This window comes from Amblyomma americanum, chromosome 1 (assembly GCF_052857255.1).
Source record: "Amblyomma americanum isolate KBUSLIRL-KWMA chromosome 1, ASM5285725v1, whole genome shotgun sequence".
Taxonomy (NCBI): Eukaryota; Metazoa; Arthropoda; class Arachnida; order Ixodida; family Ixodidae; genus Amblyomma; species Amblyomma americanum.
Genome location: NC_135497.1, coordinates 53,064,967 through 53,089,573, shown reverse-complemented (window position 1 = coordinate 53,089,573; position 24,607 = coordinate 53,064,967). Strand labels below are relative to the sequence as shown.

At 44.4% G+C, this 24,607-nt stretch overlaps 1 pseudogene across 1 annotated transcript; it reads left to right on the top strand.

Annotated features, from left to right (window-relative positions):
- Positions 1–4,544: 4,544 nt before the first annotated feature.
- Positions 4,545–24,584, top strand: LOC144112827 (inactive selenide, water dikinase-like protein; annotated as a pseudogene). Its single transcript, XR_013310490.1, has 10 exons — positions 4,545–4,841; positions 5,287–5,384; positions 5,905–6,000; positions 17,093–17,406; positions 17,719–17,822; positions 18,426–18,575; positions 18,915–19,027; positions 20,955–21,145; positions 22,485–22,718; positions 23,917–24,584. The product of XR_013310490.1 is annotated as an inactive selenide, water dikinase-like protein (transcript).
- Positions 24,585–24,607: the final 23 nt, after the last annotated feature.

Here is a 24,607-nt window from a genome sequence, read left to right as displayed (position 1 = left end):
GTGCAACAGGTAGGCATTGTCATGAAAAAAGACGAGAACGTCGAAAAGACAAGGTGCTAAGTGGAAAACGAAAACTAAAACAGAAAAACCGTGCTGAGGTTCGATTTCATGCACTGCCAAAGGCTGACTTCCGGGACATGCTGCCCAACTTCTGGTGGCTTCACTTTCGGGCACCCGATGCGGCATCCAGCCCCCTAGTGGAGATCAGTGGTTTTCTGCGCGCCGTAGAGCGCGCGTCTGCGGTATGGCGGCGCTTTCAGATGACCCCCTAGCAGACGACACGCAGGCAGCACAGAATTTTCTTTTGACTGCCGTTGCAGCAAAAAGTATGCCTTCTGGTGCGCTGTTTCTTAAATTACTTGTGTGGTGTGTTTAGTGTTACCGTATGACAAGTGACGCGTCGATGACAGCAGTTGCTGGAGGGAGTAGCGAGCGAAAATTCATTGCTGTTGCATTCCGTTTTTCATGTCCAGTCAGCGAAACAATTAAGAAGCCCTGCGTTTCGTTCCATGAAATTCCTGCTGACTTAGAACCCCGGGAAATACGGTTCAAGGCAATTCGAAGAAAGAACTGGCAGCCAAGCACAACGTCAAATTATTCTGCGGTTTGTAGCTTGCATTTCCAGCCAAGGAAATGCTACTGTAGACAGTTTGACTGCCCACCAAGACGGGTGTGGACTCTTTTACCCGACGTCATGTCAAGAAGTTCGTCGATATCATGCTCAAAGACCGGACGCATCTTCAAAGGCCACTGGACACATGCTTGCTCTACAACTATTGTGAACAAAATCGCGAGTGTGCCTATCCTGACGGGTGAGAATAGGGATAGCGGCCACAGAGAAGCACTACTGCATATTATGCAAGAAGTTAATTAAACCGTTGCTAACAAACCATGCATGCATTTCACATATAGCAACGGTTTAATTAACTTCTTGCAGATAATATGCAGTAGTGCTTCCTTGTGGCCGCTATCCTTCAGACAACAACGCAGTTGCGAAGATGTACAAGAAACCTCTTTTCCGAAAATTCTTGAAACTGCAGTAAGAAACGATTTCCGCCGCCTTCATCGCACCGACGCATGCCATTTTTTCTTGTAAGTGCGCACGTGTCTGTGCCTTCAAGCGCAGTTTTTTTAATATTCACAAGTCGCTCGCCATGTCTGATACTCTGGGCCCATTGTTCCGGTTGTCATTTCATCAACGCACGTGCTTGTCGTTTGGAGAAATCCGGTCAGTCGGGCCCGCTGTGTTGCTCCCAAAGTCACTGTGCGCGTGTGCATCACACAAGAATCTAGTGAGCTGGGTTTCTTGCGGAAAGAATCGAGAAGAGGGGCATGGGTTGATTTGAAATATGTCAACGTTATTCAAGGAGGTACCGTTCGGCGAAAGCTCGTCGGAAAAAATGACCAGAAACATCGCAGGCTGGGCCTTCCAAAATCTGCTTCACCCGGTCGAAATATCCCTCGCAATGCTCCGCAGCAAGATTGTAACAAACGCGCGCTTCGCAAACTTTTAAGTACATTAAATATGAGGGATGTGCCCCCTGCGGGCCAACGACTCCTCAGGCAGGTTACCGCGTTTTCTCCGGCTTCCATCCACTGAGCGCTATGCAGTCCTTTTTTCCCACGGGTCACCTGGCTACAGTTGAGAGCTCAGATCATTCCGGACTTCCTCCTGTCCTTATTCTATCTCATGAATTATTTTCCCTTTTTGTTTGTCCGAAGTAGTCATTTGTTTCTTGCCATTTACAGCAGTACAATATACAACCATGCATCATGCAGTGTAAATACTTATTTTGCGGCATTTCTAGCCACTTCAAGCACTTGTTGCAATATGGATGTTTCGAACATGTTCTTTCTGTTGTAAATCGTCGAAAAGTTACTGATTATGCAGCAGACAAAAACCTTAACGGCATGATAGAGCGGCGTGCAGAGCACGCTTTCAGATTTCGAAATCGAAACTGATGATCCTCTTTCAGTATTATGTCGAAGTCAGGTCAGACTTTTTAAGCATTTGCTGCACACCGAGACCCTGAAAAATATGTTTTGTCAGTAAAAAAAAAAATTGTTGCTCAAAGCCCCAAAAAAGGATGAAACAGAACATATATCTTTTTAAAAATGCGCCTGTTAAGCACGAAATATTGGCTTTTGAGGTCTGCAATGCTTGGCCAATAACAAGCCATCGCTTATTTTGAGCAAAATTTACATTTACATGCTTTTCTGCTCGTTTGCTGCGATTTGTAGAGAGGATATTGAATGATAGGACATTCTTGATTATCGAACAACGTTTGTCTTTTCATTATTTTTGGCCAAAAGTTGTAGTTCTGCAGTCGGTAGCTCTCCGCCCCATGATGTTCAGAGCGCCCATGGTGGTACAGGTGGTCTCGAGGAAGCTCCAGGCAAACTCCAATATGCGGGGTGCCAGCTTTCCCTCTAGTTAATAGTAACGGTGTCTTCGACTGGTCGCTCCCGTGATCCGGTTAGGATTTGTCAGAGTGGGAGCCGTTCTTGCTCTGAGAGCCTAGCGAGTTTGGTCAAGCCGAATGGTCAGCGAGTTTTTACTGCGGAAGCGCAGGAAGCAGAAGGAGGACGTAACTTCCGGAACCACGACGCGGCATCGCTGCTGGCGGCTGGGTGTCAACAGTATAGCAGCACGTGGTCGCACACAGTCTGCATCGCGGTCCCCGCGTAGCCTGTATCGATCGCTATACCGAATCTCCGTCCCGCGGGACGCTCATTTTTCAGACATCGCCTAGTGGATAGCACTGTCGTACTCGTCTGAGCTGCTGCTGAAATCGCTGTTGTCATGCGACAGCAACACATACCGCGTTCCTAGCGTAGTTATCCGGCGTATCTTGGACAGTTTGCCTCACACAGCGCGGCACCCGCAAAACACAACGCAGCAAAGACGCTACATTAACTGCGTGACCGCGTCCAAAGCCTACACTTGCTTCTGCCTGCGCGTAGGGGACGCCGAGGCCTCGCACCAGTTTAGCGAAATGGCGGAAGTGGCTCTGTCACGTGAACTCATCTCGGAGTCGCTCCGACTTTTTTCTCGGAGCGCGTCAGAGCGCTCTGAGCTGGAGGCGAGCGCTCAGAAAGAACCAACCGAATGTAGTCAGAGCGGCCGGTTTCGACCAGCCGAATGTGCGGTCGCCTCTCAGAGCGCTCTGGAGCGCTATGAAGCGACCAGTCGAAGACGCCATAGAAACTCTATGGGCGTGAGACTTTCTGGCATCTTTGCTAAGGCAATGGATGAATGATGAATACTCAAAACGTAGGCAAATGACAAAACTATTACATCCTTGAAGTAAAATAAGCGACACCATATTGCTCAACAAGTTAAATCTAGCGCCACGCCGCCCGTAGCTGCGCTTCCCTATCGGCAAAAGGTATGAACTAGAAGGTGCGCGCTGGAGCAGTGCCAAGTGTGCAGGTCTCTAGTTCAGTAGGGCTTTGGCAGAGTGATTGAGTGAGTGAATAAACTTTATTGCTCTAATAAAGGAGTCTTGCTGTTTGCTCGAAGATTGCCGATGTCTTCCAGGCTGAGCGTGGTTGGCGCCCCTAGTCCAAGGCACCACTGTCCCTGGCCATCCGGCATGCGTGGCTCACTAGGTCTCTTTGACCTTGAGCTGGCTGCTGGTTAGCCTGTCCTCCCACTGCTCCGCATTTGGCTCTTTGTTACCTCGGAAAGCTACATTGTGTATGCATTCCCATGTGATATGATACAGCGTTGGGGTTGCCCCGCACCACGGACATGTATCCCTATGCGTACTGCTCCGGATACATCTTATGTAGAATGTGAAGGTTGTGGAAGGCTCCTGTTGGAGTCTTCTCCAACATGTCGCTTCATATTGTGTTAGCAGAGGGATATTTGCTGGGGATATTTGCGTCTTCTGCCTTTGATGTGGTAGAGGATAGCTGCGTACGTGAGCTCTACCGTTATCTCCGCGCCGTCCGAGGCGTTTGACGCACCAGCTCGGATAGTAAGCTCGCGAGCTAGCTTGTCCGCCTTCAGATTGCCTTCGACTCTGGCGTGTCCTGGTACCCAGTAGATCCTATGTTGGATCTTTTCGTTGGTTCGCTGCGTTTTCAAGACAATCCTTAGTGCTTGTTGATTCTTCCTACCATGTAGCGTCTGGACGCTTCTTGGGAATCTGTTATGATTGTGAGGGATTTGTTGGTGCGATAACCCTCGGCTGCCGCTATAGCTACGGCGATCTCCTCTGCCTCAGTTATCGTCCCATCTCTCGTGGATGCGCCGCTGATAAGGCCACCCTACTTTGTTGTGACAAACAATACTGTTTTCCTGATGCTTTGGCTACGAGTCCACGGGTACTGAGTGGCGTCAGTGTAGACTACCTGATCTTGTGTGGCTATAAGAAAAACCCCTGACGCTTCAGGCAGGTTCTTCAGGAGGCATTGGATAGAGATTGCCGCGATGGTGTGCGCGGGTTCTCTCTACCTACCTGAAGATAAGCATGCAGTGAAGAACGTTCACTACTGTTCTTATTTTAACAGCACGAATTCACTGAAGAGCAGAAACCCCATATATTAACCATATCGAGCAGACGGCATACATATGGTGATGATGATATGCTGAAACACTGTATGCAATAACACGTTAAGACAACAAGAGCAATGTTTTAGACAAAAAGTTGGACTACATAAACTACCGATATTATTTCCTGAGCTGCTGTTCGTGCGTGAGGTTCGTGCATCAGCAAAGCATCTGAAAATTTCATCCAACTGAATCCAACCGAATCCAGCCTCAATCCAACATGACTTCCACGGCAGTGATTCGTGGATTGCAGTGTTTTGGCGGTTCCTGGAGGATGTTAATGGTTTGCTTGGATGCTGTTTCTGCACAGAACGCTGCCGCATTCCGCGATTAAACACTTTTTTTATAGGTGACCATAGATAAGCGTGTTTAATTGTTTTGCATTCAGTGCATTGTTTGTGTAGTGCAGCGCCTGCCTTCGGAGCATTTTCAGAGTGCATACAGCAGTAAACGCGTATAGGTATCTGTTCCCTAATGGAACAGGATTTGTGGCAGTGTTATGTCAAAGTTCGATCAATCTTAGGTATCTCCTGAGCTGTAAGCGTCGATGCTTCCTTTCCTGAGCACTTCGAGATGTCGGGGATGCAACTGCACACTTATTTAGGATTTCTAGCTTTTTGCTATATCCCTGGGTTGTGCGGCCCGCATTCAAGTAGTTTGCCATTGTCTACGGTTTTTTTTGTTACTGATTTTCACTTTGTTATTTTTTCTTGGTTGCGTGCCATCAGTTGTGCTGCCGGCGATTCTCCAAGCTCGGAACTCTTCCCAGGCACGGGATCATACCCACAGACCTGGATCCCTTCACCGCACTCACCAGTGTTCTTTGGTATTTTTTGTTTCTCTTGCCCTTACTTGCATTGCCAGTCGGCAAATTTGTGCAGTTTTTAATTGTATGTAGATTTGTTAAATGCGCTACCAATTTTTTTATGTTGCTAAGCTGTGATGTGAGATATCAGGCTTCTTGCTAGTGAAGGCATGCTTTTTTCCATTCTCTCTTCTGATTTATCCAAGGCAGGCTGGTCGCATTGTTCAATTGAATACCTACATATTGGTGCAAGGCACCATAATGGGATTTAATGAAAACCTGTGCCTCCTATATTCAAATTGGTGTGCTGTATTTCAGCCAGCTCATCTTTTAGTGTGATTATGACATTCAACCTGACTCTTCTCAAAGAATGTATTTGGTTGCAGTACATAAAATCTGTTCATTTCTATTGTCATGGGCTTTTATTTACTTATATTTTGTCTAATCTTAGTTTCTAAAGCAGTTGACAATTTCCTCTCTTACCATTCATGACATTGCTACAGCCACTGACAGTTGTTGCTCTGGATGTATTTATTTGCAGTTGCCAACTGCCAGCATCTAGTGGGCCATGCGTGCTTCCTGCCTTCGGCTGTGTCATCCCTCCTGAGCTGTTCATGGTAGTTATTCTTTTTCAGTGGTGCGTATCTTACCGGCCTATTTAGAAAATTATTTTCAGCATCGGCTTGCAGCTAGGTTTAGGAATGCATGCAAACTCTACATGCACTTCACAGCAGTACCTCAGCTTATAATTAGAGCAACTGTAGACTTGTAAAAAATATAGTCATTCATGTTGCTCTTGATGCAGCTGCTGTTAACATAAAGGAGTTAAGCCTGTTTCAGGTGCTTTGACATTGCACACCTGTTGCCTGTTATGCGCATGTGTCCTCGAAAAGGCCCTATATGTTCATTTATCCCATTAAAAACATTATGCTCTACAACAATGGTTTACCAATATTTCTGATACAGAGGCCAAAATGTCTGTCCGTAATGTAACATTGCACGATGACACCAATCCTTGTATCACATAGCATCCTTGCAATGCACTGGCCAAGCTGCTGTCAGCACAGATTTATTGCTGGTTTATTGTCACGGCATATGGTTATACGGCACAGTTTGTACCTCTACCTTCTTAAAACTGCATCCTTGAAAAATTTTTAATTAGTTGAAAGAAAATTGAAGGAAATGTCACAGTAACTGTCTCACATTTTGGTGGACGCTTGAATCTTGATGTAAGAGAGGGATGTAGGAGGGAATTATAGAAGAGGTGGCATAGCAGAGGGCTGATGCCCTTGTTAGATGCCCCTCTTTAGTTAAACATACCTCGCAACTACTTAACACATTTGGTGCAAAACAAACATGAGACTTGCACACTCACGAGGACTCTCATATCAGTAAAGCAAGAACTGCCAATGTTGCCATACTTTAGACCTTTGCTCTTAAAAGTGCAGCTGAATGCCACTAAATGTTGAGAGCAAAATTATGTTTCCTTTTCCTCATGTGCAGTCCGCAGTGCTGGTGCCATTTGCAATGGTGATTGACATTGAGTCGCATGATGCGGAGCCCTTTCTTGGAGTTGATGAAATTGTCGGTCGTGTGAATCTGCCGTTAAAATTAGTGCAGAACAATGGTTCTCCAGTTGATCTCACGTAACTGTAACCTGTGCCACTTGCTACCACCCTTTTTCCTCAAATTTCCTTATCTCATTTGGCCACGTGATTGCCACCCATTCATGCATTCACCTACTCTTGGAATCCTCCCAGCGTTGTAGTTTGGTATTGCTTATATCTTCTCTGCATTACTTATGCATTGCACATCATCTTTTTTCGATTATACAAGCTACCTCTCTTCCTGTTTCTTGCATAATCAGCTGGGCTCATGCTGTTTAGAGGGAAGGGGTACAGAATTTTAAACACTAACAATTTTGATTTTTTTACTGGTCGTAAACAGGAACATTCTAGCAAGTTTAAATCACAGGTACTGAATGCAACATAATATTGGCCTACCTAGTAGTCACGTCAACCTTTCACCTGCATTAGGTGTAAACAAAGGGTGCAGCCTCAAATATTGCAACGTCGTTAATATCGCCTCTCAACAGTCACTGCTTGCTAGTGATGCTGATGGAGTCCTGTGGGCTGGCTAGCAGAACTTTTTGGCATAGCACCGGCCGGTCACGCACATAAAACCTCTGTGATTACTCTAGAATGACTACAGCATGCCTAACGATGGCCAGGTATTCAGTGGTGTGAAAGGCTTTCTGACGAGCGATGCCGACGAAACTCTGACAGTCGCCAAGCTAGGCTTTGGCAGAAAGCTGGCAAGCGAAACTTGCCACCGACGAGACAACAAACTGAGTATCCTCTCTCGTCTTTCTGAGTATGTTGAGCGGAAACAGTAATGAAATGCACTGCATGTGTTCATGTGCGAACACTGACAAGAGACAAACACCACACCACAGTGCCAGCCTCCATCTGTAGTGAGAAAGCCTAGTGAGTACGTTTATGTCCTAGAATCCTAGTCCTAGCGTGTGAAGTTTGTCATATGTGTAGTTTTGGGAGCAGTGACCTGAAATCAATGGTTGCTTACTATGTAGAACACATAAAGTGAATGAGATGTGACAAAAATGCTAGATGAGGTGACCCTCTCTGTCTAGCAATGGATTGGTTTGGGAAACACAGACTTGTGGAGAACGGCTTAGTTACATCTGATTTCGTGATGTTATTGGTGTAATATCAATGACGAGGAATTGTAGTTCATGATTGAGGATATAAATACTCAGTGCGGAAATGAAGAGGGCTAAAATACTAAACAATCTGGAAAGAGTGGAAGTGGTAACAGAGTACATCTAGGCAAGGTCATTCGCACATCTAAGCCAGGTCGTGCGGAAGTGCGGAGCATTTCAGAGAAGTGGTTGCGAGTAGATTGGGGTTTAAGGCCTTTGGCATGCACGCAGAAGTTACGAACAGCACCTTGCAGTATGCTCAAAAAAATTTTAAACTGCATTGCTGCTACAAATCTCTCGGGCAAAAAGTGGTACACTAAGAAGTTTAAAATTGCGAAGAGTGCAGTCAACCATTGAAAGAAAAATCACAGGGTTAATGCTAAGATATGGAGAAGATAGCTGCGGGAGTTGGCAATAAATGCAAATCAAATTCTGAGCTGAAATCTTGAATAGACATAGGTAGGACATGCATTTTTAAAAGCTGACTGCCCTTTTGGGTAGTGGAGTGATTGCTGGCAGCAAGAAACTTTGATCTTGCCTTCATTTTATGGACATATTGCTTTGTGCTTTACGTCCCAGAGCCTGTCATAGGCCGCATGTACTTGTAATGAATTATCTGCACAAATATATGGCATTCGTAGACTAGACAAACTCTAAAACCTCATCAATGCTCACTCTCTCTGTAGTGAACTTTGTAACGCCTGTTAGTCACCACTTTGTTGCATGTTGCCCCTTCACTACAACCATAGCCTGAGTCACTTTGGGATGTTAAACCCAAATAAACAAAACTAAGCATGTCACCCCAAATAGGAGCCGCAGTTATGGTACTCAGCTGCTGACCCGAAAGATGCAGGTTCAATTCCAGCTGCAGTGGTCGCATTTTCATTGAGACGAAATGCTAGAGGTGCAGGAACTCTGTAATGTTAGCACACTTAAAGATTTATCCATTTCTCTAATATCTAACATAGCCTGCGCAGCTTTGTGGTTTTAAACCTCATAAAACCAAGCAAAATTAGTGGCTACATCATTTCATAAAATTTCTTTAAATTTATTATTATTTTCTAAGCATTAACAATTTTCTCCTCTATTCCTTCATCTTTGCCTCTCTTATTCTCTCCTCGCTGAGTAGCAGGTCAGTGGTTTTGAATGCCAGCGAAATATTCTGTTTATCATTTCATTCGAAAAGCTCTCTCGCCCTATTGCTTTGTTAGTTGTATTATGCAGAAATATGTGAAGCTTAGATCCAAGAGCTATGGCCTGGATAGTAAGTTCTATATTCAAGGATACTCAGTTTTATATTCAACCATACTTACATTACTTATTACGCTATCTATGCAGACTTCTTTTGTAATGGGCTACCTGGCATAGAAGTGTTGTGACCTGCAGCAGTAAAAATCTTTTCAAGGCAAATTTCTCAGTTACATGCATAAATAGATTGGGCAAGCTCATGCTCTTGTGAAGCTCATAAACTTGCATTTGTTTTCATAACCTTTGCTGTGATGCACACTGACTCACTGGAATACACTGCAAATCTTCACTGCAATTTGATATGCCTAATATAGTGAGACATTCATGTACTCAAGTTTGGCTTAGTACACTGTGCTCAAATGAGTTTGTTAGCTGGCAAAGATAAAGGAAGGGTGGCAGTGTTTTGTAATGTCCACAGGGCATTCTTACAAACTCCAGTATGCGTGTCATTCCTTTCTTTTCATGCTACATACACAGTCTTCCCTTCGCACTCATGTTTGAAACAAAATGCTGCACACTTCACCACTGTGAAATTGAAGGCCATTGTGCTGCTCCACAAAATATCTGGCTGCAGCTGTAGTTGTGGTATGGAAAATTGGCTAGGCTATATTTACACATATTCGTCATGATACAAGCCTCTTGCACGCCACACAGACGTGTTAATAGTACAATATCCAGCAGTTTTGCTGTGGAGAGTGCAGTGCTAAAACGAGAATAATGATGGAGAAAGCAGACAATATAATTTGGCAAAGCATCAAGATTGCCAAATTTTTTGGAAAGAAATTTTTGGGACACTCCTGAGAAGGTTAAGGAACTTTTATACTTCACTACCATCTGACCAATTATGGAGTATGCCAGAGCAGTGTGGGACCTTCTAGTCAGAACCTATTGTGATATGCTGGAACGCATTCAGAATCGTGCGGCGTGGTTTGTCAGCAACAGATATACTTTTAATTATCGAAATAACAGTATCAAGCAGGACCTGAACTGGGACTCTCTGGAGGAGTGCCGTTTACGAATAAGGTTAGAATTCCTTTACCACATTTGTTTCAAGGAAACTACTATTAACCCTGAAACTTATTTGCTGCCACCTCATTTTGTATCCAGAAGGCACAACCACGACTGCAAAATACATGAGACAAAATGCGGTACTAAGGTGTTCAAACTGTTTTTCTTTCCGCATGAATGTTGTAAGCTGCCTCAATGTATTCTTCAATGCCAATCCGAAGCAAAGTTCCGAGCACTGTTGTCGGAATTGTGATGTGCACACGTGCTCAGCTGCTGTTTTTCTGCTTTTCCTCTTGCCCTTCCCTGAAGAATTGACTGATGTGAATGCGCTGTTAACATTTTTTATCATCTGCCATAGATTCTTCCCCATCTCGTACAAAAGGTTATCACATGCTATAGGATTCATTGTGTATGTATGTAATCCCCCCTGAAGTTATGCCTTCGTGGCCCTGCAGAAATGTAAATAAATAAATAAACAGCTGATGATCTGCTAGGGCTGCAGGATTCCAAGATAGAGAAAAGCAGTGGGAGGCCCTGAGCCAGGTAGAATAGTGAAATTTGGCTAGTAGCAGACAGGGATCATGCAGCTTGTGGAGGGCAGGAAAATTGGAGACTTATGGAAGAGGCTGTAGACTCAAGTGCAGCATCTGGGCTGGTGATACAATGTGTAAGGCCCTTCGTTTCTGGGCAAAACCTGGTTTCTTCCTACCGTTGCACCCCAAAAATATTTCTGTGCAAATGTCTGTAAGAAAGTGTGGTTTGATGATGCACAAAGCTGAAGAACTGCTGAAGTGTGGTGGATGTCACATATTTCTTCTGACATAATTTTTTAACAATTCTGGTTATTTTATTTTCCTTTTAATGTTTATTCTTTCTCGAGCTGATTATAATTTTAGGATCAATTGAAAACTACATGTACTGACTTGGTATTTCATTGCAATAATTATGCCCATAATTATGAAGCTGTGTTCGAAGGTAGGTGTGCACTTAATATGCATGCTTTGAATTCCAGTGATTGTTTCTGCACTGCAAAATGTAAGACAGGTCTTTGCTGTGCGAGTTTTTTGCAATGGAGTGAAAGTAACTGTAGCAGCGTTTGTTACTGGGTCGTCCAGCCAAACGTACTCCCACAGGACCAGCGAGCTTCTGAATACCTGTGGCTCAAAGCTCGAAGCTCTGATTGCCCTTTCCAAGTTTTTCTGCATTAACCAGTGCAAGGCCAAGGGCTCAGAGCTAAGAAGCATTTGAAACCGTAGAACTATTCACAGTAGTGCTGGGACCGTGCAGCAAGTCAGCATTAACGAGGTCGCAATAAACGTGAATTACTGTAGAAAGCTAGTGTGAAAAAATAGTTGTGCTTAAGGAAAATGCTGTTTTTTTTCTTAGTCGGTCATTGAAACAAAGCAATACATATAAAGTTTGATATCTTGCTGATCCCTCAGTTTTTTTCGTCTAAAAACCAAGAGTTGCATGGAAGTTGTGCAAGCCACCAAGTTGCGTGCGATTTGTGCCTGTAACCTGGAGCAGGCTGGGATATTTGTGAATGGCCAGTGGTATTCACTCAGTAAAGCAAGCTTTTTCTGTAATTACAGTTTTTGGCGTGGCATTGCTTAGGGATCCATGCATTAAACTGACTTCTCTGCACCACCCACGCTTCAAGAACAGTGAAGTACATGAAAAAAACTGGCGAAAAAAATTTTCCGCTTCTGGTATGTGTTTTCAGGAAAGGATTTGCCATTTAAAGGGCTCAGTGTGCTGTGAAAAACCTTAATAATGTGCTTGCTGTTGCCTTTAGTCAAATTTCTCTTTCCACATCTTTGTTGGCCTGACCTTGTAGCTTGTCTGCATGAGATTGCCTGAGATTGGCTGCTACCTACAGTTTGCTTTTTGTTGCTTTTTATTGGTGGTCACATTCTTTGCTTGGCAGTGTCATGCGGTTTGGGAAGTAATATGATCTGATTTCTGCGTTGGCCTGAAGTTCAAGCTTTTAGATGTAGGGGCAGGTTTACGGTGCCCCCTTGTTCGCTGTAACTGCAGTTTCACCATGAGGGTTAGTTCTTTTTTATTGTGATATGGTGTCATTTACTTCGTGCATAAATTAATGAAGCAAGCGCTATTTTTTGTAATAAATGAACACTCATTTTAACTGCAGCCATTATAAGTGTTCTCGACTCTAAAATGCTGGCATTCAGTATTACATGATAAAAACCAGCCGGAAGGCAGCACAGAAGAGATGAGCACAAAACGAGGCTGGTCTAACAACTGAAGTTTTGTTGAAGGCAAGCAGCAAAAGAAGACCTGCAAAGAGATGCACGCGCACAAACCCCAAAGCAGTGTGAGGGCGAAAAACAATCGAAAGGCACTGCCATACTAGTAAACGATCTAAACAAAAAAATTCCTGAAGGTTCACCGACGGCTTAGCCACGCACATGCCCTTAGCCTTACCGATATAGTAAGCCTCAGCTATGTCCGGACAGATTTATCACTTCCATAAACCACTGATGTGCCGCGAAAATCGGGCGTGCAAAGAGACAGGTCGTCCTCCGATTGCATTGACGAGATTGAGAGTGCAGTGCCAGGTAAGAAATCGCCTTCCCTCCTATACAGTGAAGGTGCTCTCAACCAGCCGCACATTCAGACGTCTGCCTGTCTGCCCGTAGTAGTTTCAGCTACAAGGCAGTGGAACGCAAAAAACCCTTTTACTTTTGCAAGTGGCGAACCTTTTTTATCTCCTACTGTGCATAGCAGATGATTACCGGTACTTTTATCGAGCCTAGTTTGAACGGTGGTGCAAAGGGCTCCTACTTCGCTTTTAGCTATCAAGACAACAGCAAGATCATACTTAAATTTGGTGCGATTTTCTTGAGACGGTGCGAAATGCCATGGAGGTAAGGTATAGAGGGCACATTTTTGTGCTGCTCCACTACGTGAGCATCATCCGAGTGGTGTTCCTTTCCCTCAAGCGAGTGAAAACACACTGACAGGTGCACGAGATGGGCAAAGGGGAAACCAGCTGCCATTGGCTTGGAAACCTGCTCCGAGAATGCACTCTCAACACTGTGATGGCATGACTTCCGTAAAGCGGCCGTGATGCATGTGATTGCCAACCCGTCCTTCACCAGCCGCGAGTAGTTCAACTCATAGCTAAGAAGTTTTCCTCATCTTAGGCTATGGTGCCAACACACGTGGTCGCCCGCAAAGCGCAGGTCTAAATCAAGAAACTGCAAACGGTTCTGCTTAGTGAAAGTCAGACGTAAAAGATAGGCTTTGACCGCATGCCTTAAAGATTTCTAAAATGTCTTGTGCCAACTTATCTGAGCCCTCCTTGTCCAAGAAAATTAGGTAGCCATCAACATAACGAAATGCTACTATGCCGAGGTCTTCCAAACAGAGCTTTGATGCCGTATCGACTCTGTACAGAAAAATGTCTCGGAGGAACGGTGCAACCTGGGACCCTCTGCATACGCCTGATCTCTGATATAAATACTGCCCTGCCAACTCGCAAAAGTGGAGTTCTGTGGAGTTCTAGTTTCTTGTGGACAGCAACCTGGGCATGTGCTCTGCAGTGAGCATCGACAAGGTGGACATGTACTATTCATTGTCACATGATAGACTTCTGAGGCATGTGCAAGACTGCATCAGGGTGGACAATGAACAGGCTTTTACAGACAGTTGCGTGATTTCGGTTGCTAGCTTCATGGGGCTGTTGTCCTTTTACCGCAAATCTGGATTTGTCAGTTGTCAGGGCGTTATTTACACCCAGGTCGTACCTTTGATCAGCAACACTTTTTCATCTAGAGTCGATAAGGCATTAGAGCCCTGTTCGGAAGACCTCAGCATAGGAGCATTTCGTTGTGTTCATGACTACCTTAATTTCCTGGGCATGGAGGGCCCAGAAAAGTTGGCACAAGATGTTTTAGAAGTCTTTAAGGTGTGCAGTCAAGGCCTGTTTTTTACGTCAGAATTGTCTAAGCAGAACCGTTAGCAGTTTCTTGGTTCAGACCTGCGCTTTGTGGATGACCATGTTTGTTGGGGCTACAGCCCAAGATCCGGGAAGCCTCTTTTTAGGTACGAGTCGGGCCACTCATGGCTAGGGAAGGGTGGTGAGGAGGCATACTTGTCTCTGGCTAAGGTCAGTAAAGATGGAAACACTTGATGGGTGTGCAATCACGTGCATGACATCAGCTTTACATAAGTCATGCCATCACTGCTGAGGACGCATTCTCATTGCAGGTTTCCAAGCTAATGGCAGCTGGGTTGCCACTTGCCCATCTCACCAACCTGTCAGAGCGTGTTTTCACTTGCTCAAGGGGAAGGAACACATACTCGGATGAAGCTGATATACCTTACCTCTACAGTATTTCACACAGTTTCAAGGAAGTCTCGGCAAAGTTTAATGTTGCTGTCGTCTTAACAGCTAAGTGCAAGATAAGAGGCTTTTGCGTGGCCATTAAAAAAAAGGCTTGATAAAACTATGGGTAATCGTCCACAATGGACAGTGTCACGTATAAAAAGGTTCACCACTTGCAAAAGTAATGAAGTTTATTGCGTTCCACTGCCTTATGGCTGCAACTACTATGGGCAGACAGGCAGATGTCTGATTTTGCACCTGACTGAGCGCTTTCAATCTACAGGGGGGTAGGCAAATTCTAATCTGGCACTGCACACTCAATCTTTTGAATGCAAATATGAGGATGACCTCTCTCTTTGAACACCTTATTTCCGCAACACATCAGTGGTTTACGGAAGGGAGAAATCTGTCGGTAGATACTTGAGGTTTACTACATCGGTAACGCTAAGGACACGTGTGACTAAGCCATCGGTAAACTTTTGCCATAAGGAATTTGCTTTTTCAGATTCATTAGTATGCCAGTGACTTTCGATTGCATATCCTCCTTTCACTGCTTTGGGGTACTGTGGGCACGCATGTCTTTGCGGATCTTCTTTTGCGGCTTTCTTTCAATAAAATTTCAGTTATTAGTCCAGCCTCTTGTTGAGCTCATGTCCTCCTGTGTTGTGTCTTCTGGCTGGTTTTAAGTTGAGTCAGTACCAGTATCAGTATATCTCTATTGGCTACTACCTGATGCTGTCACTTGTGTTTTGCAATTTTATGTTATAGGCTTTTCAAGAGCACATCGAATATAGGCTTTTCTTTTCTTCCAAAGCTTCAAGTTGCGACTGCTTATTTCACATTTCTTGAAGTGCTCTTCGTTGAGATCTGGCTGCGTACATGTGCTTCAGGTGCTCGGTTTTAAACATTTTGCCTCTCTGAGAAGCAGCGCCGGCATTCGATGACTGTAATTTGCGTGTTCGAGGCCAAATGGCGTACGCAGGCATCCTTTGCATGCAGATCAAGATGATCTTGGCCCTCTCCCGGTTTTCAGCTGGTTTTCAGTTTTTCATTTGGGGTATGACGGGGGAGGTTGAGCGCAATTTTGTAGGATTGTCTAATTAGAGCATCCAGGTCATCTCTTTCTCTGACTGTGAGGGTGACGTACGCTGTACAGTAGATGACTCTGATAAGAACGAAGGCTTGGATTAGTTTCCTGGTCTCGGCTTCTTTAATTCCTCCTCGCCTATTTGCAATGCGTCTTATGAGAAGGGAGATTTGGTTAACGGTGTTTCTCAGTTTCTTATTTAGTGTGTCGTTTTTTGGTTCCCAATATTCTTAGTGTTTCCACTTCTGCGATGGCTGCCCCTTCCGCGTAGATTTTGATCTGAGGTGCTTTATTCTTTCTTTGATGCTTTGGGTGTAGGATGAGGACTTCGGATTTTTGGGGGGACACGGAAGTCCCGCTGCTTGTGCCTCCTCTACTACTACATCTGCCGCTTGTTGTAGCGTATCTTGAATCGTGCCGATACTCTCCTTAGTGGTCCAAAGGACGATATCGTCCGCGTACAAAGAGTGTTCTAGGTCTGGGATTTTGGCGACTTCGTGTGCCTTTTTGTTGACGGTTATATTGAATAAGAAGAGGGACAGGACAGATCCTTGTGGTATTCCTCTGTCTCCTAAACTTAGGTGTAGGATTTTATTGTGCCAATTTGAATTTTAGCCGTTCTATCAGAGAGAAAGTCTTTGATGTAGTTAAACGTTCTTTCGCCTGCATTCAAGGGGCTTTCCGAAGCACTTGCGACTTTATCTTTCCTGCTGATTTCATCAGGTCACTAAGGGATTAGGCGTAACATTCAGACAGACCATCGAGATGCATCCAAGTATTGTCACTTTGTTTTTGCTGGCGCTGCGGTTTTTAGTGACTGCAAGTTATTTTTGCGTGTGTGTGCATAAAGCTTACGTGCTTAGGTACGTTGCATGCGTTTGCAATTTCAATAGAATTTTTGCTTTTTTTGCATTTTTAATCACAAAGTAAATGAAAACGAAGTATTTCTAATGCCTATTGGAACAAACAATGGCAAACTTAAGAATAGCCGCTACATGGCAACTCAAAATAGTTTTGAGCAGGTAGCAGTGCTACTACTAACCTTTGCGCTACATATAAAAGAAAAACTGGGGAAGCGCATAGGGAAGTGCCAGCAAGCAAGGAAGTGAAGCGCATGAAGACAGTTCTCGGTCGACATTGGAGCTGCGTTCGACAGGCTCCGAGGAACGCGAGCAGGCAAGTCGGCTGGCTGTCACGAGCAGTCAGTTTGGGCAAAGCTGTCCGCTGCCACTCCACTGTGTGAATTAATTGAATTGATCGGTGATCAATTCTTATTGGCTGGAGGTATCATTACTTCCTTTTCTTCTCCTGCTCAGAGTGCATAAGCCGCCACTGCCACCCGCCATTCGAACTTTCGCAGGGATTAGTGGTGAGGCTGCACATGTCGATGCTGTCGCCGGCTGGAGCTACATGTTCCGACGCGGAGCCAGCGGCGTGACGGTGATCTGCTACCCATTCGACAATGCCGAGCACAGGCTCGAGCCAGAGTTTTGCCTCCTGAGCTTGGCTGACATGAAAGGATGAGGCTGCAAGGTTCCCCCGGGTGTCCTCAACGAACTGCTCAAATCGCTCAGGGGAGACGGCGAAGCACAGCAGACCATGTTGTACCACCCTGAGGGATCACAGATCGGTGCGTTCAAGCTTTGGAGCAGCTTGTTTTAATTTGTGCACCGAACACTTGTGCAGATACTTTATTGTCATCTTTGCCTGATTGTACAAGCATTAAAACGGCACGCTCAACAGATTTTTTGACTCTAAGTCATAATGGGTACAAAACCCAACACTGATGGTGTGCGGACAGTTTAACCTCATTGAAGACATTTTGGGTGCCTTGTACAGTGCTTTTAAAAGTAGTAACTCTGATAACTTCCCTGAAAATGTACCTTTCTTCAAGAAGCTGCCCATAACAACCTGACTAATATACATATTTGTTTCCATTCAGACATTGGCATGGATTCCAGTGTTGTGCCCCTTGAAGACTCTGGTTATTCTCTGGTTCAAACTATTGATTACTTCTCTCCATCTGTTGAAGACACATACCTAGCTGTAAGTGCTCAACATTGTAAAAAAATGCTTACATCCATTTAGTAACCTGATGGTAGATTGTATTCTCAAACTTCAACATCACAGTGCTCTGCTGTCACTTAAGTCGACTGTACAAAAAATACCAAGTGTTATTTTTTTGCAGAAAGTTATGTGCCTGTAGTTTTAATACCAGGTGATAAAACGAAACAAAGCAGTAATAAATATATATTCTTGTAGCCGTAGGAGTATCACCAAACTTTTTCTATAATCAGAGTTTCTAAGTGCTAAGTTTGTTAACTTATTGGCTAGTCTGGATAACAGGTCACTTACTGAGCAGCCTTATTGGGCTCAAAACCACACTATAAATATACTTTCTATAAACGTGTAAATAAATTGATTGTAACGATGTGTCAATACGATAGCAGCGTTTGTTACCTTACGTCAGCGGTTGTTCTAGAGCCAGCCAGCAGCGCGCGCTCAGCGATAGCACTGTCGCTACTGCATTGACACATCTTCGTTGTTACACAATAATGAATCAAATAAATGACAGGCCTCATGTTGGTGTCCTGTGCTGGCACCATGTGTACAAGATCTTTTCTTATTCATTGTTTTTGTTTGTTGCAGGGCAAGATAGTGTGTGCCAATGTGGTGTCTGATCTTTATGCAATTGGCGTGACCCGCTGCGATAACGTGCTGATGGTAATGGCTGCCAGCACTAAGCTCACTCAAAAGCAGAGGGACATTGTCGTGCCTCTTCTCATCAGGGGAGTCAAGGTAGGATCGGCCCCTGCTGCAGTAAAACCTAAGATGTTTGCATCAATGTTTTTAGGTGTGTGGAGACCATGGGTAGCCTATCAGAGCTAATCTGAGTGTGAGGGCACTAGTTGTGTAAGCTCTCAAAATTTGAATGCAGTCTCAGATTTCTTTTTCAAGTTTGTGCGCCTACCATGGTGAAGAGATAACTTGAGAGAAGATCTACAAGAGATGTCCGTGTCAGAGAGCAGCTGTTCAAGTGTTTCAGCTTTTAACTCTTTTCACTGCCCGAGTTTATGCCCCAGTACTGAAGTCATAAGCATGGTGCAAATAGCTTGAATGGTATTTGTTTCCCCACAGGACTTGGCTGAACAAGCAGGCACAATGGTCACAGGAGGGCAGACTATGCTCAATCCTTGGCCTATGATTGGTGGTGTGGCATCATCAGTCTGCAGAGAGTCTGAAATCATCTCGTGAGTGCAGTAATCCTTTCCCTTTTTTCTTTTTCCAATGAATTAAGTTTTCCATGCTATTTTTGTCTGTGTTAGCGTTTATGAAATGCAAAATGTCAGCATTTCAGGCTCTGTCTGTTGGGTACTATGTCTGATGAATTTTTCCAGCATGAGCGTGGTTCTCAAAGTTCAGATAAACCTTACTTAATACCCAAATAATCACCACACTGATGATGTAGTTTGCTCGTGGAAATACCTGACTGTACAGCCAAAGCTCATAATTTGAATTTCTGGATAATTCGAACTGTACGACTGGGTCTGGCCATGCTCCACTGGGGTCTTTGTGAAACAAAGCCAATTAATTTGTTAATTTGAACGTTAATGGTTTGTGCCACCCATAATTCGAACAACACACCACCGCGCCTGGGGGGTGGGGGACGCGGTGAACCAAGAAACATTCCCACTAGGCTTCACCACCTCTTTGGAGAAGTGGGCAGGGTTAAAATGGCGTGAGAGGCTGGGTAAACGAGGGAGGGTTTTCTCCCTGTGCTAGCGGTGGCAACTAACTGCATGACCTCTGAGCCGGCTTGCTTGTATGTGTTGGTCTCGAAGGCTTCAGTAGCTTGCTGTGTTGGGTTTTGCTGTTGAGAAATCGATCACATGGCCAGCAACGATATGCTTACAGTGAATCAGACATGTCGCAGTGTCTCCGGCACTCCAAATCCGAAACCATGCGGTCGTGCGCGAAACTACGACGTGTGCAAAACGAATGAGTTGGAGCTTGGCTGATGTTTGCTGTGTGTATTTGTCTCGGTTTTTCAGTGCCCTTTGCATGTGATTGGTTGCGGCCGGAGCAGTCAACCTACTCGGTGTACCACATTTAGAATTGTCTTCTGTTTGCAGTAATTACTGTGCCAAAATGCTTGAAGAGAAGGTTGGAACCATGCATGAAGTCGATGCCAGAGCATTATCGAAGCAGGATATCACCAAAAAGCGCACTCATTGGTTTGGCAGTGTGCGCCTTGAGCCAGGGGAGGCTGCAAAATCGGGCAATATACGTGTGGCCGCCCGGGTTACCTTTGCTTGTCGACTTCAATGCTTACGCAACCTCGCGACTCACAAGTGTGAATTTGCAAGTCACAGAGGTTGCACTATATGGTTTGGTCAAAAAGCGCCAGACGTGAGACGGTAGTCCTTTTGACCATGCTCAGTGGTGGTTGTATGCCTTTTGCAACTTCAGTGGGGCCCTCCGCTGCGGTAGTTTGGAAGCACTGAATGCTACGCGCCTCTTCAGTTTTGAAGGAGAAAAAAGGCCGTCAGATAAAAGGTAGGAGGTGATGAAGGAATACTTTAGGACAATGAAATGGCTAATCTCACTACCCGACTGCTTCCCAAATCCATATTCTGTTCACTTTTGTTTGTTCGAACTTCAGTCAATTTGAACTGTCGTCGTCCCCGTCGAGTTCATATTAACAAGCTTTCACTGTACTGTACAATTCACTTCTGCACAAGTTCAAACCATGTCTAATTGGAATTGTCGTCATTATATCAACTGCTACCCCGCACCCACCAAAGATGTTCTGATACCATTTTGCACTCCACTAAGTCAACGCTGACGCTTCTTGCAAGTAGAGTACTTATAGCAAAGGCCCAGCAGGTCAGTCGCAAAGACAGTGAAATTTTGAGAATGGCACTATAATGTAAACGGAAAAAGAATTGCAGCAAAAAACCCTTGAACATATGCCTTCCCCCAGAGCAAAGAATGACAGCAATAGTAATGCTATGCCTGTCTCAACGTTATCCTTGGAGAAGGTTTGCTACAGAAGTAGTCACTGCGTCATTAAAAGCTAGCTGTTTCAGAACAACAGAAAAGGCTCTACACAAAAACTGGAATGTTCATCAGCCTGGCCATTTAACCTAATTGCTAAATATTACGCTTCCTTTACAGGCCAGACAATGCACAGCCTGGAGACGTGCTGGTACTGACCAAGCCCCTTGGCACCCAGGTGGCTATGAACGCTCACCAGTGGCTGGAGAAGCCAGAACGCCATGCTCAGCTGGACAAGGCTGGCATCAGTGAAGATGTACGCAGGGTCTACCTCCATGCAATAGACTTCATGGCACGTCTCAATCTCAATGGTTGGTGCTGACTTGTTGGTGTCTGCAGTTTTTTTTTAGTTGCCTATTTGCTTATGTGCTTATTTACGGCAGTCTCTGCAATGCCGTCCTGAAGTATTGTAGAGGTGAAACATGTACACTCACAGAAAGAGAGTGGACAGATACTAAAGTGCATACAAACTGTGAGCAATTCTTTAAGAAGGTGACAACAAAATAGTTGATAATTGAAGTACAGCGCAGTGGTCAGGGCAACAATAATAAATTCATGTCCCATGATGAAGACAGCTTCAACTACAGTAATCGTAACATAAATAATGAGATGGGATATGATAGAGCATTGAAAACGAGAAGTGCAGGACATTAGTGCAAACAAACAAAAAGAAGCTCCAAGAATTTGATCACGCACTTAAGGAGATGTTGCTGCACTTGGTAGATTCTGTAAAATATGCGAGAGCAAAGGACACCATGACATGTAAATGCACAAAGAAACTGGGGAGTTCATTTGGAGAAAAAGGAATGGGCAAGCAGGGAGAAGGATTAAAAAGGCAGAAGTGAAGAAGGGAAGATGTAAAAAGATGAACGCAAGAAGAGTGATGCTGTCGCAACTAGACAAGAGTTGGGAGAAAAGGAAAGTCGTCTTGTTGAAATATTCTGAAATATTGGTTAGGGGACTGAGGCTTCCCCTCACCACCAGTTGTTTGTTTTCTGTTGTGAAGCATCCCATCTTTGTGGCTGTCTCTTTACTACCACAGCCGTTCACTCCAGTGTGATGCCAACGAATAAGGAAAAGAAAAAAGGAAATAATTAAAGTCGTATCTTTGGATAGTTCAAACAAGGATACAGGTTAGATTAGATTGGAAAACACTAACCTTGAGAAGGTGGTGGGGCCGGGAAGTACTGTATTTTGTCCATCTGGATTTTGCTTCCTTGTTTATTGCATGGAAATATCTTACCTTATTAGCAGCCCATGGGAAGGGGGACAGTGGTAACCTGGCGACCAACATTAAAGACTGCAGTAATTTAGTTACTACCACCTCACAGGGTATGTTGGTAGTATCTTTGCAGTCTCACATTTTGCAAGTGCAAGTATCTGTGTTCCATTTACTAGTACTTCACTGTCTGCATGCAAGAAGGCTACCACAAAATTTCAGACTTTTGACGAGGAAAACTTTTCATTTTGATCAAAGCAGGTCTTTATCAGACCAGCTACATTTTTTTTCCTTTTATATCATGAAATGAGAGGCATTGTACGACTATTCATCAGTTGTGTATTTTGTGACCAAGTGAGCATTGACTTTCACTTCACTCCTGCGTGTGCAGAAACTGTGTTAAAACAAATTTTTTGCCTTTGTTGTTCCAGGAGCTCGACTGATGCACAAGCATGGCTGCCACGGTGCTACAGATGTGACAGGCTTCGCTCTGCTCAGCCACACCAGAACTTGGTGCAAGTGCAGCAGCGCTCAGTGGGGTTTGTGATCCACACGCTGCCCATCATAGCCAAGGTTCCTGCCCTGCTGGCCGCCACGGGCACCTCCTTCAAACTAACGCACGGGCATTCGGCCGATACCTCTGTTGAGCCACTGACTGACAACCAGTAAAATTTTTTTTCTCTATTGTAGAATTTCCTTCTCATGTCTTTCACAGCTTCTTGAAAATAGATACAACACAACTTTTCAAACTTTCACTGTCAGGAAGTGCTAATATGTATGCAGAGTTTAGAGTTACATGAAAGTGATGGTGTTCCTGTCGGAAATCCCCAGTTGTTCCTTGGAAAGATATGTTGTTGTCTCCTTTTGGGTGAATGTCTTTTCAGATTTTTTTTATGTAATTCAGATGCTCTGCTCTGAGTAGTACCAGGAGAAAAGAAAACAAAATTGACAGGATGGTCATAAAATCTGATGCGAGAACGCTGTAATAGCAGTTGGATTTCGCTCAGTGATTACTTTGATGCTTTTACTTTAATGAATGCTTTTACTTAAAGCCGAGTGCAACGGAATTTTTCTAGAGGGTGTCTATGTTGGCGGCCCCCTAGCTAGTGGGGCATGGTGAGGCTGTGGCCGGTTGGGGATGCTTCTGGAGGGCAGCTGACTTTCCCACTGTCTCTTTGGATTTGATTTTACTGTTGCTCTTTTTGCTCTGCTGCTGCATGGGCTTCTGCTTCTGGTGTGTGGAGGCAGGCAACGGGTTGGTGATGGATGCGTGGTTCTTGCGGAGGGTGGAGTAGGGAGATCTTTGGCACTTCTCAAGGCTTCACATAGAGAAAATTTCTTGTCTTCACATAGATAACGCTGCCCTTAGTACAACTGTAGCCATAAATTTTTTTTTACTTCGCAATGCAAACTTCCTGGAAACGCCAATAAATGGCAACAGCGGCATGGCGTGTGTCCCTTCCACACGCTCTTTGATAAATCAGAGCATAGCGACGGATTCATCGCACGACTTAGTATCTTGGATCACCCACCGGACACCCAAGTTGCAATGAACAAGTTAAAGCATCATTTGGGTTGTTTTCTCAAATTCTCTTGCCAAATATTAGCATATGGAATTTATTTATTTATTTTATTTATTTATTTAGTCAATACCTTCAAGGCCCTTGAGGGCATTAGAGGAGAGGAGTGCATGAAAAATATATAATCAAAACACAGGAATTGCAGCAATTTTGCGGCAATACAGGATTGCGGTAAAACAGCAGCAATTTCATTTCAAGTTTATTTCATAGGTTGCAGTGACAGTTTATACTGTTATAATTTATGGCGTTAGTGAGTTACAAGTTTCCATTTTTTCTTTCTCAGGTGGACTGCTGATGTGCCTTCCAAAGGAGAATGCCGAAGCATCGTGCAAAGAAATTGTGAGCAGCAGGAGGGATACCCAGCATGGATCATAGAGGATGTTGTTGAAGGGGAGCGGGTAGCAAGGCTGACGGACACTCTACGCGTGCTCGAAGTGCCTTCAGCCGACAAGGAGTCTGAGCTGTGGTAACACAGGCTTGGGAATAGGGGACAGGGAAAGAATTGGTTGTGACGAAGGTTTCCAGCCTTCCAAGGAGTTTTGAAAGAGTGAGCTGTGAAGTTTTTACTGATGGGGTACCTTATAACTGTCATATGCAACTACGAATGCCACATATACGAGTGGCGACAGCTTTGGTCTTATGCTGCATGCCACTGACATGAACATTAGCTAAATGGACTCCAAACAAACATTTTGTGTTGTGTTAGCGATATTTTATGCACTTTATGAGCACACCAATATTTTTGTTAGTCATGGAAGATAGTCTTCTACAAGCGTTCGTTATATAAAATATTTTCCCTTATATCATATAGTGGTGTTGATGGTTTGTTCAGTTAAGAGACTGGCTGTTCCTTGAAGAGACCTTCATGAATCTGTGCTGACTGAATATTACGGTGGTGTGGAGGATGGTTTGTCTCCCGTGGGCATCTCCCACAGCCTGTCATTGCTTAAGCCTCAGCCATTTGCCATGCATTG